Below are 14,509 nucleotides of genomic sequence, written 5' to 3'. Positions count from 1 at the left end.
GATCCTGGCCACGGGGCAGGAGTGGTTCAAGGCTCAGGAGAACCCCAAAGCGTAACACATGGTTTTCTAAATATTTTAAATATATACACTGCTGGCCAAAAGTATTGGGACCCCTGCAATTCTGTCAGATAATACGTAGTTTCTTCTTGAAAATGATTGCAATCACAAATTCTTTGGTATTATTATCTTCATTTATTTTGCTTGCAATGAAAAAACACAAAAGAGAATGAAACAAAAATCAAATCATTGATCATTTCATACAAAACTCCAAAAATGGGCCAGACAAAAGAATTGGCACCCTTAGCCTAATACTTGGTTGCACAACCTTTAGCCAAACTGCGAACAACCGCTTCCGGTAACCATCAATGAGTTTCTTACAATGCTCTGCTGGAATTTTAGACCATTCTTCTTTGGCAAACTGCTCCAGGTCCCTGAGATTTGAAGGGTGCCTTCTCCAAACTGCCATTTTGAGATCTCTCCACAGGTGTTCTATGGGATTCAGGTCTGGACTCATTGCTGGCCACTTTAGTAGTCTCCAGTGATTTCTATCAAACCATTTTCTAGTGCTTTTTGAAGTGTGTTTTGGGTCATTGTCCTGCTGGAAGACCCATGACCTCTGAGGGAGACCCAGCTTTCTCACACTGGGCCCTACATTATGCTGCAAAATTTGTTGGTAGTCTTCAGACTTCATAATGCCATGCACACCGTCAAGCAGTCCAGTGCCAGAGGCAGCAAAGCAACCCCAAAATATCAGGGAACCTCTGCCATGTTTGACTGTAGGGACCGTGTTCTTTTCTTTGAATACCTCTTTTTTTTCCTGTAAACTCTATGTTGATGGCTTTTTCCAAAAAGCTCTACTTTTGTCTCATCTAACCAGAGAACATTCTTCCAAAACGTTTTAGGCTTTCTCAGGTAAGTTTTGGCAACCTCCAGCCTGGCTTTTTTATGTCTCGGGGTAAGAAGTGGGGTCTTCCTGGGTAACCTACCATACAGTCCCTTTTCATTCAGAAGCCAACGGATAGTACGGGATGACACTGTAGTACCCTCGGACTGCAGGGCAGCTTGAACTTATTTGGATATTAGTCGAGGTTCTTTATCCATCATCCGAACATTCTTGTGTTGAAATCTCTCGTCAATTTTTCTTTTGCTTCCACATCTAGGGAGGTTATCCACAGTGTCATTGGCTTTAAACTTCTTGATGACACTGCGCACCGTAAACACAGGAACTTTCAGGTCTTTGGAGATGGACTTGTAGCCTTGAGATTGCTCATGCTTCCTTACAATTTGGATTCTCAAGTCCTCAGACAGTTCTTTGGTCTTCTTTCTTTTCTCCGTGCTCAATGTGGTACACACAAGGACACAGGACAGAGGTTGAGTTAACTTTAATCCATGTCAACTGGCTGCAAGTGTGATTTAGTTATTGCCAACACCTGTTAGGTGCCACAGGTGAGTTAAAGGTGCTGTTAATTACACAAATTAGAGAAGCATCACATGATTTTTCAAACAGTGCCAATACTTGTGTCCACCCCCTTTTTTATGTTTGGTGTGGAATTATATCCAATTTGGCTTCATGACAATTTTTTTTTTTTCATTGAAGACAAATTAAATAAAGATAATAATACCAAAGAATTTGTGATTGCAATCATTTTCAAGAAGAAACTGAGTGTTATCTGACAGAATTGCAGGGGTGCCAATACTTTTGGCCAGTACTGTAAATCTGAAAATTGTGAAGTGCATTTCTATTTAGACCCCTGTAGTCTGATACCACTAAATATAATTGTGCGTGATCAATTACCTCCAGAAGTCTGTAATCTGAGATTACCGTTATGTTTGGGTTATAACAAGGATGTGGTCCTACAAAGGTATTGACTCAAGATGGCTGAATATAAATGCATGTTACAATTTTCAGATTACAGAAAGCAATAGAGAAGGGTGTTCAAATGCCGCGCCAACAGATCACTCGTTCAGATGTTCAGACCAATGTCACTTTATTGTCATCCAGGTCTACACGTTTCAGGAGCTCCTGCTCCCTTCCTCAGGACCGTCAGGCTACAAATAACATCAAATCTTTTTTGATTTGGATTTGATGTTATTTGTAACCTGACGGTCCTGAGGAAGGGAGCAGGGGCTCCTGAAACGCGTAGACCTGGATGACAATAAAGTGACATTGGTCTGAACATCTGAACGAGTGATCTGTTGGAGCGGCATTTGAACACCCTTCTCTATTGCTTTCTGTTTTCTGCCACTGGGTGGCTGCAGCCGTGGATCGATTTGTACATGCTAATACAGTAGTTATGACTTTCACAACTATATTTGGTGAGTAGCATTACTCCCCTCTCCCTACCCTGCACTTATTTGGGTAAGACCCTATTTGCGCTTGTTTGTCCACAGCTCCTTCGTTTATTTACAATTTTCAGATTAATATTTTTAAAAAAATGTAGCAAACCATGTACAGTACACTTCCCATTACATCACTTAAATACCGGCTACTTTGTGTTGGCATATCACATAAAATTCCAATAAAATACACTTACGTTTTTGGGTGTAATGAGAAAATATGTGGAAAAGCTCAAGGGGTATGAATACTTTTTAAAGGCACTGCATATATATCAATCCATCGCAAAAGATAAGAACACTACACGTTTTATTTTAAATTTTGTATATTTGATGAACACTCTTGATCTAAAAGTAACTTTCCAGATAAAAGAAAATTAATGAGAAAGTTAGCGTTGAACCCTGACATCTATCAGTTAACACCACTTCAAATTTGTGAATTTTCTACTAATATCCACAATAAAATCTAACCATGATTGGTTTTGACCCTGTGAGTAGTTTTAAGAATAGAGGGGGTTAAATGGACTTGTCACCAGACTAATCCACGAAGGATATGTGTGGCGCCCCTTAAGCTTCCGTCGCCACAGAGGTGCTGCACCTCATCCAGAGGTGGGGTATCCCATTCCAGGGTAAGGAAGGGGTCATCCACTGGTTCACACGACACACGCACACAGACAGACTAATCACAACACTCCACTAAAGCGTGGTTAGGGCCTAGTGCAGCTGGACTTGTATAGTGGCTAGCACCGTCCCCAATGCCAGTCTGGGGCTGAAGCTTAGTGGGTGATGTGTCTGAGGTGAGTGGGTGGAGTTGAGTTGACAGTTGACAGTGTCAGTTAGTGGTGTGGTGAGGAGGTGACCGGAGCGTAGAGACCCGAGGGTCCTGCTCAACCCGGTTGACACAGAAGAAGGGATCCTAGAGACACGAGAGTGGGCTTGCTCCACAGAACACCAGGTGGAAGGATCTGGTCGCAAAAAGGGAACCTGGTCCCTAGACTAAAAGAAAACTAATGTACTCTTTTGAAACACCTGGGGACTGGGTGGCTACAAGCATCTAGGGCCAAAAATCAGCACTCAAATCGGCTGGAAGGGGGTCACAGAGGATGAAGCAGGTAGAAAACCCGTGGGAGGTCCGCGGCACCTGGCTCAGGGCACTGTGTGCGCAGCTGCGGGACAGGAGGGTGAGATTCAGCGCAGTAGAGACCACCAGGAATGTCACATCTGAGGAGTGAACCGATATTGACCTCGGAGCTGCCTGGGATCGGTGGGAGCCCATCACGGTGGATCCCAGCATACCGTGGGTGATTGCCACCTTACCATACACCTGTGAAACTGGTACCATGAGTAAAGACTTTGACTGCAACCCCCCAGTGTCGTCTACCTCCTTCTCGCGCCCTCTCATGATCCCCGGGCCTCAAGCTCTACCTGTGGGGAGAAATATCACAATATCACCTCAGCTGCGCCATCATCATCTGCCCTGGGGAATACACAGTGCAGTGGCAGCCCACATAGCTGCAGTACCACAGGTGGCGTCATGAACTAATTCTTTTAACTACAACTCCCATCATCATAATCATCATCCCTTTATTATTAAAAGACACCGCCTGGGTCACGGAATCGGGCCATGCCTCCACGACATCACCAAACTAGTCTGGCCCGGTAACGAGCTGGGCGTGTCATATGTGCACCCAGTGCATTTTTATACTGTTTTTGTAATGCATTTCTAGTGCAGTTTTGTCACAAAACTGCAGGACAATCCTTATGCCAGCAAAGTCACTGAGAAGTCTGATGATTTGTGCTTTATTTCCCTCGAAGATTTGGCGCAAAAATAAATCAACAGCATGTCAATTCTTTCAGCGTTTTTACAGTTTTTTTCCACACCAGAATGCATAGAAAACGTAAGAAAGAAAAAATGTGCTAAAATGAGTCAAAAGAGCAGCAAAATTGAGACAAACAATTGTGTAAAAAAAAACCCCACATTTTTTTCTGCTATGAGATGCAGATTTGGTGCAGAAATTTCTACTACCAAATATTCAGCATGTGCACACAGCCGTAAAGTCTATTTTTCCTTTTATAGTAAATACAACATTGGGTATACAGCACAATTTTTAAAGATGGTGGGTCATCATGAAACACTAATTGCATGAACTTTATGTGCAATAATTTGCTACTCATTTCTTTATGACACTAAGTAACAAAAGCAGTTGTTGTTGTTGTTGTTGTTGTACCTTAAATAATCCTATGGTACTCTTCGTCTGCAGCTCCTTTTGAAATCTTATGACAAACAACATTTTAAAAGAACCTACATATAAGCATGTCTGTAGCACACATTAAGCCTAAGGGGGCATCATAGTCAAAATATACTTTAGAAATTCACTCAAGGCTGCCACCAGGAATTTCATTGCCCCTTATTGGCAAACTTTTCAGGCCCCCATTAGACTTTTCCCAGGCTCCACCTCAGCTCCATCTCCACCCCTCAAGCCTTCCAAAGTCTCACAGCCACACTTGGAGAAATGTCACTTTTGCACGACTTCTTCACCCATCACAGATTAACCATTGTTCAGCGCCACTTTGCAGAGCAGGCATCATTTTAGCTTCCTATACTATTAACATAAGTAATATTGAGATGGATGAGTGACAGGTATAGACCTTTTGGGATGGGGGCCCTCATACCTCATCCACCAGCTCAAATTTCTTTTCTACTCAGCCACACTCGAGTGGCTGCAATATTGGCTTCATAGACTCTTAGTGTTAAACATATTTTAGGATAGTAAGAGAGGTAGGTGAGAGAAAGGTAGATACATGCATGCCAGGCTTGAAATCCTTCTGATACAGGCAACACACAACAAGGATGCCCAACTAGGAGTCCCCTTCCCCATTTTCCAAAATTAAAGGCAGACACCAGGATAGTGGCATCAATTGCCCCAGAGTACCCATAGTATTTTGGCCAAGCAGTGAGGCATGGGCCATGCACCAGACGGGGTCTAGCCTAGAATTGAAAGCTTTCAAGTAAAGATGTGGATGAGTGACAGGAGTAGGCCTGTTCCTCGGAGACTCCAGTCACAGCAGACAAGACATAACTTGGGAGTCCCAACTTTGAGTCTCCACGTTTCCAAAAATTAGAGGCAAACACCAGAACAGTGGCATCAATTGCTCCAGAGTAACCAAACCTTTTCCCTCAGCAGTGAGTCATGGGCCATTTACAACACAAACTCTGGCCCAGAATTAACAGAATTCAAATTATGTTAAAATGAAGAGCTGGATGGGTGAGTGACCAGTTTAGGCTTGCAGTGCTGGGAGCCTTTATACCTCCTGCAACTATTAAAACTGCTTTTCTGTGCAGTCTCAGTCAGGTGGCAGCAGCATTAGCTCCATAGACTATTATGTCTCTGCAGTGTGCAAAAGGATAAGGGAGGCTGAAGTTTAGGATCAAAAACCCAGAAGGGAGGAAACATCAGATATGAGAGCAGATCCTGCACACATTAACTGCTGGTGTAATGTGACCTAGCAGTTCACTAGGATTTCATTGCAAATTTCAGCAATTGCTCACTGATCACCCTATATATGTTTTTTAATTATATACCATTAAAAAGTTTAATTTATTTTTAAATTAAAACAACTTTTTTTAAGTGAGTTGCTTTTGTTTAAGGGCTCTTCTCTTTTAAAGGAGTTGTCAACAGATGCTGATAACGCACAATCCTGTTGAATTCAATGACTGGCAGGTGATACCAATTTACCTGCTGATCGTTCCTGGTACCTGTCAGTGTGCCAATGCAATGTCACCTGCATGAGCATTTTTTCATACTAGCTTGATCAGATTCATAACTTAAATGGTGCTCACCTTTTTGGGGTTCCTTGTTGTGTGGTGCTTGTAGCAGGATGGATTCCAGATTGGCAGCCATGCAGCAAACTTTCACGTATCTACCACTCTTACCTTCCTTCTTTTTGCATTCACATTTAGATTTCTTCCCTCAAAATCTTGGGAATGTAAGCTATGAACAAGGAGAGCGATTTCACCAGGACATTAATGTAATGGACCACCGCTACCAGGGTTTTTGGAATGACTCAATGAAGGTAGTTTACTGTTAGATGTTATATAGGGATGTCGTGGGCGGGGGCGCAGGCCATGGCCAATGGGGAGCTACTCGAGACGCTCGGATCTGGGATCGTGGCTGTGGCTCAAGTGGCAGCCGGATTCGGGGCTTTTGCAGCAGCCCGTTGCCCACAACAATAATAAAGGGGTTATGTACAGAGGAAGAGTTTGTCAGTGACGCCACCCGTGGGTTGCGGTGATAGTTTGGTGACACCGCCGCTGCCTTGGTATGGGTGCGAGGGGCTGATGGAGCGGGGCAGCAGGATGGTATCCCCTCCACGGGTAGGGGAGGGGTTGTCCCGGGGCCCAGGTGTAGGTGGAGTGCAGTGCTGGGGCGCCGTCTGCAGGCTGGACCAGATGACACCAGTGTACTCACTGTTGTTGAATAAACCACACAAAGTCCAATTAGTAAACCAAGTGCCGAATACCGGTAGCCTCCGGAGGGGTGTACTGGGGTCCCGCACCCCGGTTGACAGGACAGGGTCCCTTCCTCCTGCACTTTTGTGTTTTTGTCTTGTGTGTTTACTAGTCCACATGAAACGGGAAAAGTCCGCTCCCGGTGTCTTTGCTGTGGGAGCTGTTGCCCACGACATCTGACCCTTGGGATTTTTGCAGGCACTTGCAGACGCCCTATCCCCGCGTTGGGCTTCCATCTCGCTCTATCTGGGCTCACTGGTGGGACACGATGCGGAATATTGTCCACTGCTGGTTAATTGACAAGGGGCTTGAAGCTGTCCTCGCTCTAGGGTCCAGGCACCCTGACTGTGCACGGCCTCCGGACCGGATTCCCGCTGTCGGCACCGGCAGACTACAACCCTTCCCCTGTCCACTTAAGGTCTCCCACGACTGGATTTCTGTCGCCTGTGGCCCTGCTCTGCCATCTGCCACCTAATCAGCTTAGGTAGTCCAGAAGTCCGGGAGCTACAACCCCCGACTACCACTTCACTCCTCTCACTTCCAGTCTCTAAGCTTAACTGATGTGTTCCCTCCCCTGACACCTCAGAACCCCTGGGTGGGAGTCACCATCTGCCTGGCCCCGCCCACTGGTGTGTCCCTATTGTTCTGGGGGGGTGACTAGGCTTTGCGGCCGGTGTATGTACCTGTGTGTGGAGTTGTGTTGGTAGGCCAAGGAAGATGGAGTCCTGCACCTGGAAGATTTTTGCAGTCTCTGACAACCTGGTTTTGCCAGGGCGTCACAGGGACAACCCTGAAAAATCATATCAATGACAGTCAAATGTCAGCACTTTTAATTTCTGGTTATATTTTGGTTTCTATTTTGCAAGTGAAATTGTTTTTGTTCAATAAAAACTGTTTTGTATGGTGAAGCATTTTTTTCTGATAGTGTATGTAGATTACCGCTTTCTTTTTTTATAATAATGATGCTGCTCCATGGAAACTATACGTGCTACAGAAAAACTATATACATTTTTGAAATCAGGACAAAAAGATGATTTAGAAAAGTACAAAGTCTCTGTCAATGATTACAAAAAATATTTTTTGTAGACCTGTGTTAAGAAATAGCAATTTTTAGGTGGACCACACAATTGCCACTATTCAGATGATTAAATGGCAATGTTTGGCTGGACCCCAGATTTTTCCACTATTTAGAGGCTGAAATAGCAATTTGGAGCTGGAGAACAGATTTTGCACTATTTAGAGGCTGATATATCAATTTGAGGAAGGACCACACAATTAGCAATCACTAGATAATGAAATGCAAATTTGTGGCATACAACGTTCCCTAAACTGCATGCCCCTGCACTAGCGTATTCTACAGTATTGCCCTCCTGACTATCTTAACTACTTAATATTGAACCCACTAGCTAAACTATCTAGCAATAGCAACAGTAGCACCATCCCTAAGCTGTAGCAATCTCAAAATGGTGCCGACACCACATGTCTGCATTTTATGTGCAGAGGAACACGTGACTTAGGCAGCCAATGACACAAGCCCTTGTGTCTGAACATTGTGGATGTTTTCTACACTTTTATTGGCTGCGAAAACATCCACATATAAAGTTAAGAAAAAAATAGAACAGTCCACAGTTCCTCTGTCTTCTCCCACTCCCTCCCCTCATCAAACATTTCCCCACACTCATCATACAGCACCACTATGCTAGCTAAAATGATAATAAGGTTGAAAAAAAGCTTTATAATTAAAAAATGTTTTGTGTGTTTTTTTCTATTTAAATGCACTGGGTCAGTAATAGGGGTCTCTTCTAGATGCCCACCCACTACTAATACTAGGGCTTGATGCCAGTTGTTAATTCACAGCTGGCATCAACTCTATATATTACCCGGTTTGCCACTGCACCAGGGCAATGGGAAGAGCCGAGGCAAAGAATTTAATGAACGTGTCCCTTTTCGGGCTGCTAAAGCCTGCTATTCTTGGATTGGAAATGTCCAAATAACCATGGCCATGCCCACCCTGAGAATACCAGACCCCAGCTGTCAGATTCATCTTGGCTGATGATGCAAATTGAGGGGGACCTAACATTGTTTGTTTGTTTGTTTTTTTTAAATTTTAATAATTTAAAAACAGCATGGGGTGACCTTGGATTTGGATTACTAGCCAAAGTAAAGCTGCCAGATGTCTGCTCTAACTTAGCTGGCTACCAAACTTAAGAAGACCCGACATAATTTTTTTTAATTAAAATATTTATTTTGCTGCTAAATATAAGACAAAACACCCTTTATTGCCACATTAAAGGCAGTAAAGGGTGCAAACTTAGATGTCAAACACCCCCTTTCATATTCTATCTATCTATCTATCATTTTTCTAGCTTTGCTTATCTTTTACACATAAAAAAACCATTCATTTCAGTATCATGAATTTATTTTGCCTGATCCGGTCACACGGATTTCACAAGGACGTGTCACACAGATAGCACACAGATGATACACTGGGACACACAGATAGCCATTTGTACGTACGTGCATTTTTTTACACGGATGTCTGATGGAGGCCTAAGGGGCACTTTGCACACTGCGACATCGCAGGTGCGATGTCGGTGGGGTCAAATTGAAAGTGACGCACATCCGGCATCGCATGCGACATCGCAGTGTGTAAAGCCTGGATGATACGATTAACGAGCGCAAAAGCGTCGTAATCGTATCATCGGTACAGCGTCGGCGTAATTCATAATTACGCCGACGCGATGGTCCGATGTTGTTCCTTGCTCCTGCGGCAGCACACATCGCTGTGTGTGAAGCCGCAGGAGCGAGGAACATCTCTTACCGGCGTCACTGCGGCTTCCGTAGGATATGCGGAAGGAAGGAGGTGGGCAGGATGTTTACATCCTGCTCATCTCCGCCCCTCTGCTCCGATTGATCGCCTGCCGTGTGACGTCGCAGTGACGCCGCACGACCCGCCCCCTTAACAAGGAGGCGGGTCGCCGGCCACAGGGACGTCGCACGGCAGGTGAGTGTGTGTGTGAAGCTGGCGTAGTGATAACTTTCGCTACGCCAGCTATCACCACATATCGCTGCTGCGACGGGGGCGGGGACTATCGCACTCGGCATCGCAGCATCGGCCTGCGATGTCGTAGTGTGCAAAGTGCCCCTAAGAGTGCAAGAAATCACAGATTAACTAGTGAGGAGGAAGTTTACTTCTGACCATGATTATTTGTTAGAAAGAACATATACCTACAGGAAACAGTAGTTGGAATTATATTCATATAGTGATTTTATGAATGAAAAATTAATTAACAGATTTGATCTACATATTTGGTATGTGGTCGTTAATGATTTTATGACTTTTTTCTGCATAGGAATAAATTGTTAGATCACTTTTTATTAGCTATAGGTAACATTGTAGACCTGTTATAATGAGAAAAGGGGCTCTTTAATTAAACATGGGAGAAATACACATGGAAGTGATGCATAATGTCTGACATTTGCAAGACTTAAAGATTCATCCAGTTAATAGGAGACTAAATTCCGTTACAAAAGGAAGAAGCACTAGTTATTTACACGGATCCTTGCGCCCCATGTGTTTTAATGATCACATTGTGTTGAATGTACTGTATTTTTGTAGATATTTATTAAAGAAATTAATTGATATTTACTACAAGCATATTATTCACAGGCTTTAATATACTGTTGCATAGCATTTTTGTGATTTAATATTTATTTTAAAATATGCAATGTACTAAGTAAGTTAAAGGATAAAAGAATTAACAAAACTTATATATGTTAAAATACATCTGCTGACTTGTCATGTGGAGGCACCTGGAGATGCATCACATGAGACAGCAAGGCTGGCTTACAATGTTTTACTGTAGGCACCATACAATTAGAAAAAATGCACGTCTACCAAGGATAACGAGTGATGTTAAGATATTCTTTTTCAATATAAAGCAATACATCTATGAATTCATGATACAATCAATGAAATGCAGTTCCCTGACATCAGGAGCACTCATGCAGACCCTATATAAGGACACTGCCACCACCATGTTTCACTGTGGCACCATGCATTTCTCTAAATTCAGTTTTCTAAGTGCATCATGACTATAGTGAAACATGGTGGTGGCAGTGTTCTTATGTGTGGCTGCATGAGTGCTCCTGATATTTCATTGTTTGTATCATAAATTCACAGATGTGATCTATATTGAAATAAATGCTGCTACCATCATTCCACCAGGTTATGGCCATTATCACACATATTCATGCCTGATTGTAGATAAAATGGTGAGATTCACAGTGCTGTCTGGTCTGTCATAGCATTCATCAACTCTGTGGCAGTGTGATGTTTGTCACCTAAAGAAATTAGTTTCACCATAGCTTGCAGCTGCTTCACTAAGGCAGTGCCATAGTGCTTGCAACTTGTAACTCACATATGGACAACATACTCGGAGATGATAATTCGGAGATGGAGGAGGAGGAGGAGGAGTGGATGCCGTAACCGGTGTAGAACATGGGTGAAATCCTAATGAAACTAAAGCTTGCAATCCTCGGCGTCGATAGCACATGTGCCATTCCAGGATCCTACTCTGTCCCGGCCTCCTCAAAGTTCACTCAGTGTGCTGTCAGGCAAATGTAGCATTCCTGGCCACAATCACTTGTCAACATATCAGCGGTTAAGTTGACCTTCCCAATAACTGCATCCTGCATGAGTGATGTTATGGGACACATGCTGGTGTAAGGTGGGGATGGCACACAGGGAAAAATAGTGGTGGCTTGGGAACAAGTACTGAGGGACTGCTGCTGCTATCAGGTTGCAGAAAGCCTCAGTGCTAAACGGAAACATTTCCAGGTCAAGCAATCTATAAATATGCCCATGTAGTGTTTGGGCCTGTGGATGAGTAGGTGGCTGGGTATTAACATTTGTGTTCCCAGGCTTGGTATAGGGACAGCTGAATGCTGCCCTGGGACAAAGAATTGAATAAGGTGGCTGATGGTGTCTGCAAATGTGCAACAACATGTGTAGGGCGGAAGGTATTGACACTTGCATCGTGGACAGGGGATTGGCAAGCACTTAGCACATTGGAAGAAGTGGTGTGACCTGAACACAATTATTGTGGACCCAGGCATTTGGCCCTCCTAATCGGTTGCTTTGATGACATGTGCCTGAGCATGCTAATGGGAGTCATGCTGATAGCGGTCAGGTCCCTACTGAGCTTGGTATTGCGCAGGTTGCAAAACTTTCTTTAAAACAGCATCATACTGGGGAACATCTAACCTTTGGCATCAAAACGTGCCACATGTGGGCGCTCTTGGGAATATTCCTCCCCTGGCCTCCCCACTTCTTCTGATAGCCCTCCCAAAATTCAGTGAAGGCTGGTTTCTGGCCCTCTAAAAATTATGAGTGAGCTCCAACTGAGCACGTAAGTAAGACAATACATGCTCAGGAGAAAATAAAAAAATCAGGGAGGAAAAAAAAGACAACGAGAATATTTCCACAACACACTAAATAACGCACAGGAGATCACCAGAACAAGATCATAGCAGCACAAAGACCAGTATCGCAAATGAAGCTATAATGTGCATGGGGAACAGGTGCCACCATCTTTTAAAAGACGGAGGTGGCTATGATTGGTCTCCTGTAACCTGTGACCCTAGCAACAATCCATAGGGCTGCACCTTAGGCGTAAATCATTTTATCGCATGCCCTAACATCACTGAGGATTGGTACGCATGTCTGTGTTTCCTCCTACTACTAATTCGCTTGGTCCACCTCCTCCTCATCTGGTCGGTGTAACACCTGTTTGACCAACCTCATCTCAGCACAACCAGGGGGAAAGGCTGTTCTGAGACTGAGCTGTTTGGGGTTGAAATTCCCCACTGAGCTGGACCTGTGGATCGACTCAATATGAGCCTTTTTAATATTGTTGCTGTGTGAGGGAACTTTGCTTATCTTGACTGTGTGGGTGAACCAGGAATCCAGACTACATAGGGGAAGTTTGTTAAACTTGTCGCTCTGTGGAGAGAGTCTAGAAGTTTTGACTGTGTGGGTGACCTAAAAATACAGGCCCTGTAAGAGTCTATTTTAAATTGTTGATGTGTGGAGAAGGTCTGAAATTCATTTCTGTGGGGTCACTGTTAAACTTTTTAGGTTCTGCATGTACTTGTATGTAACCATAATTGCTATGGTGACAGAAGCCCTTTAAGTCATTTACCTTTCCACATTTGTTTGCAGGACAATTGTCATGCTCTTATCCCCATTTAGGTTCATTTTTCAGCCCCCAAGCCCTTACTACAACCATTTTATAGCCTCAAACTTGGGCTCCCCATTGACTTGTACGAGGCTCATTGTTCGGGGTCAAATTTGGGGCCACATTCGACCGCCAAACCCGATTTTTCTTTTTTTCCGTGCTAGTTCGGCAAACCTAAGTATCCACGGGTTCACTCATCACTAGTATCACACCAAGTGAGTAAGATCAGTGTAAGGGTATGCCCCTGGAATATACAACGTTAAATTGTTTTCACATTATTGCAATAAAAGAATTTGTGTTTTTACTTTTATTAAATGCTGTTAACTAAATTATGTTTATGTCTACGGTTTTGTGTTGTGCTGTACACAGCATACTGAATGGAATCAAAAGCATTAAATGTACACTTGCAATTTTATTTGTGAGCATGAACTAACTCTAGTTTATAATGAAATGCGATGTGAAACAAAAAGTTAGTCAGTGTTTGCAGCCACATGGAGTACCTGGGAAGCCTGTGTTCCCTGGGTTTTAGATTGTATCTATAGAAATGCTGCCTGCTTAGATTCTGATAAAAATCATGATTGAAACAAAACGTTTTGGAGTGGTTTGCTTTAGGGGTACTTCACACACAGCGATATCGCTACTGAGATCGCTGCTGAGTCACGTTTTTTGTGACGCAGCAGTGACCTCATTAGCGATCTCGTTGTGTGTGACACTGAGCAGCGATCTGGCCCCTGCTGTGAGATCGCTGCTCGTTACACACAGCCCTGGTTCGTTTTTTTATTGTTGCTCTCCCGCTGATAAGCACACATCGCTGTGTGTGACAGCGAGAGAGCAACAATCCTGAATGTGCAGGGAGCAGGAGCCGGCGTCTGACAGCCTGCGGTAAGCTGTACGTTACCAGCCTCCGCAGCTCTCATGCTGCCAGTGCCGGCTCCTGCTCCCTGCACACGCTAAGCTAAGTGGTGTGCGCTGGTAACTAAGGTAAACATCGGGTAACCATACCCGATGTTTACCTTAGTTACCAGTGTCCGCAGCTTCCAGACGCCGGCTCCATGCAAGCGCAGCGTCGCTTGCACGTCGCTGCTGGCTGGGGGCTGGTCACTGGTTGCTGGTGAGATCTGCTTGTTTGACAGCTCACCAGCGACCATGTAGCGACGCAGCATCGATCCTGACCAGGTCAGATCGCTGGTGGGATCACTGCTGCGTCGCTAAAGTGTGACGGTACCCTTAAAGGGAATTTGTCAGCTGGTTTTTGCTATGTAAACTGAGGACACAATGCTGTAAGAGTTTAAAAAACAAAACACAAAAAGCAACTGTGCTTTTCTTATCAGTGTGTGTACAATTGTTTACATAAACTAAAGGGTTTATTATCCTTTGATTAACATTGCAGGACTAGAAACTCACTTGCATGGCAGTTTTACATGCT

Source organism: Anomaloglossus baeobatrachus, chromosome 6, assembly GCF_048569485.1.
Source record: "Anomaloglossus baeobatrachus isolate aAnoBae1 chromosome 6, aAnoBae1.hap1, whole genome shotgun sequence".
NCBI lineage: Eukaryota > Metazoa > Chordata > Amphibia > Anura > Aromobatidae > Anomaloglossus > Anomaloglossus baeobatrachus.
The sequence above is the reverse complement of the archived record's forward strand: the minus strand, read 5'-3'. Positions refer to the sequence as shown.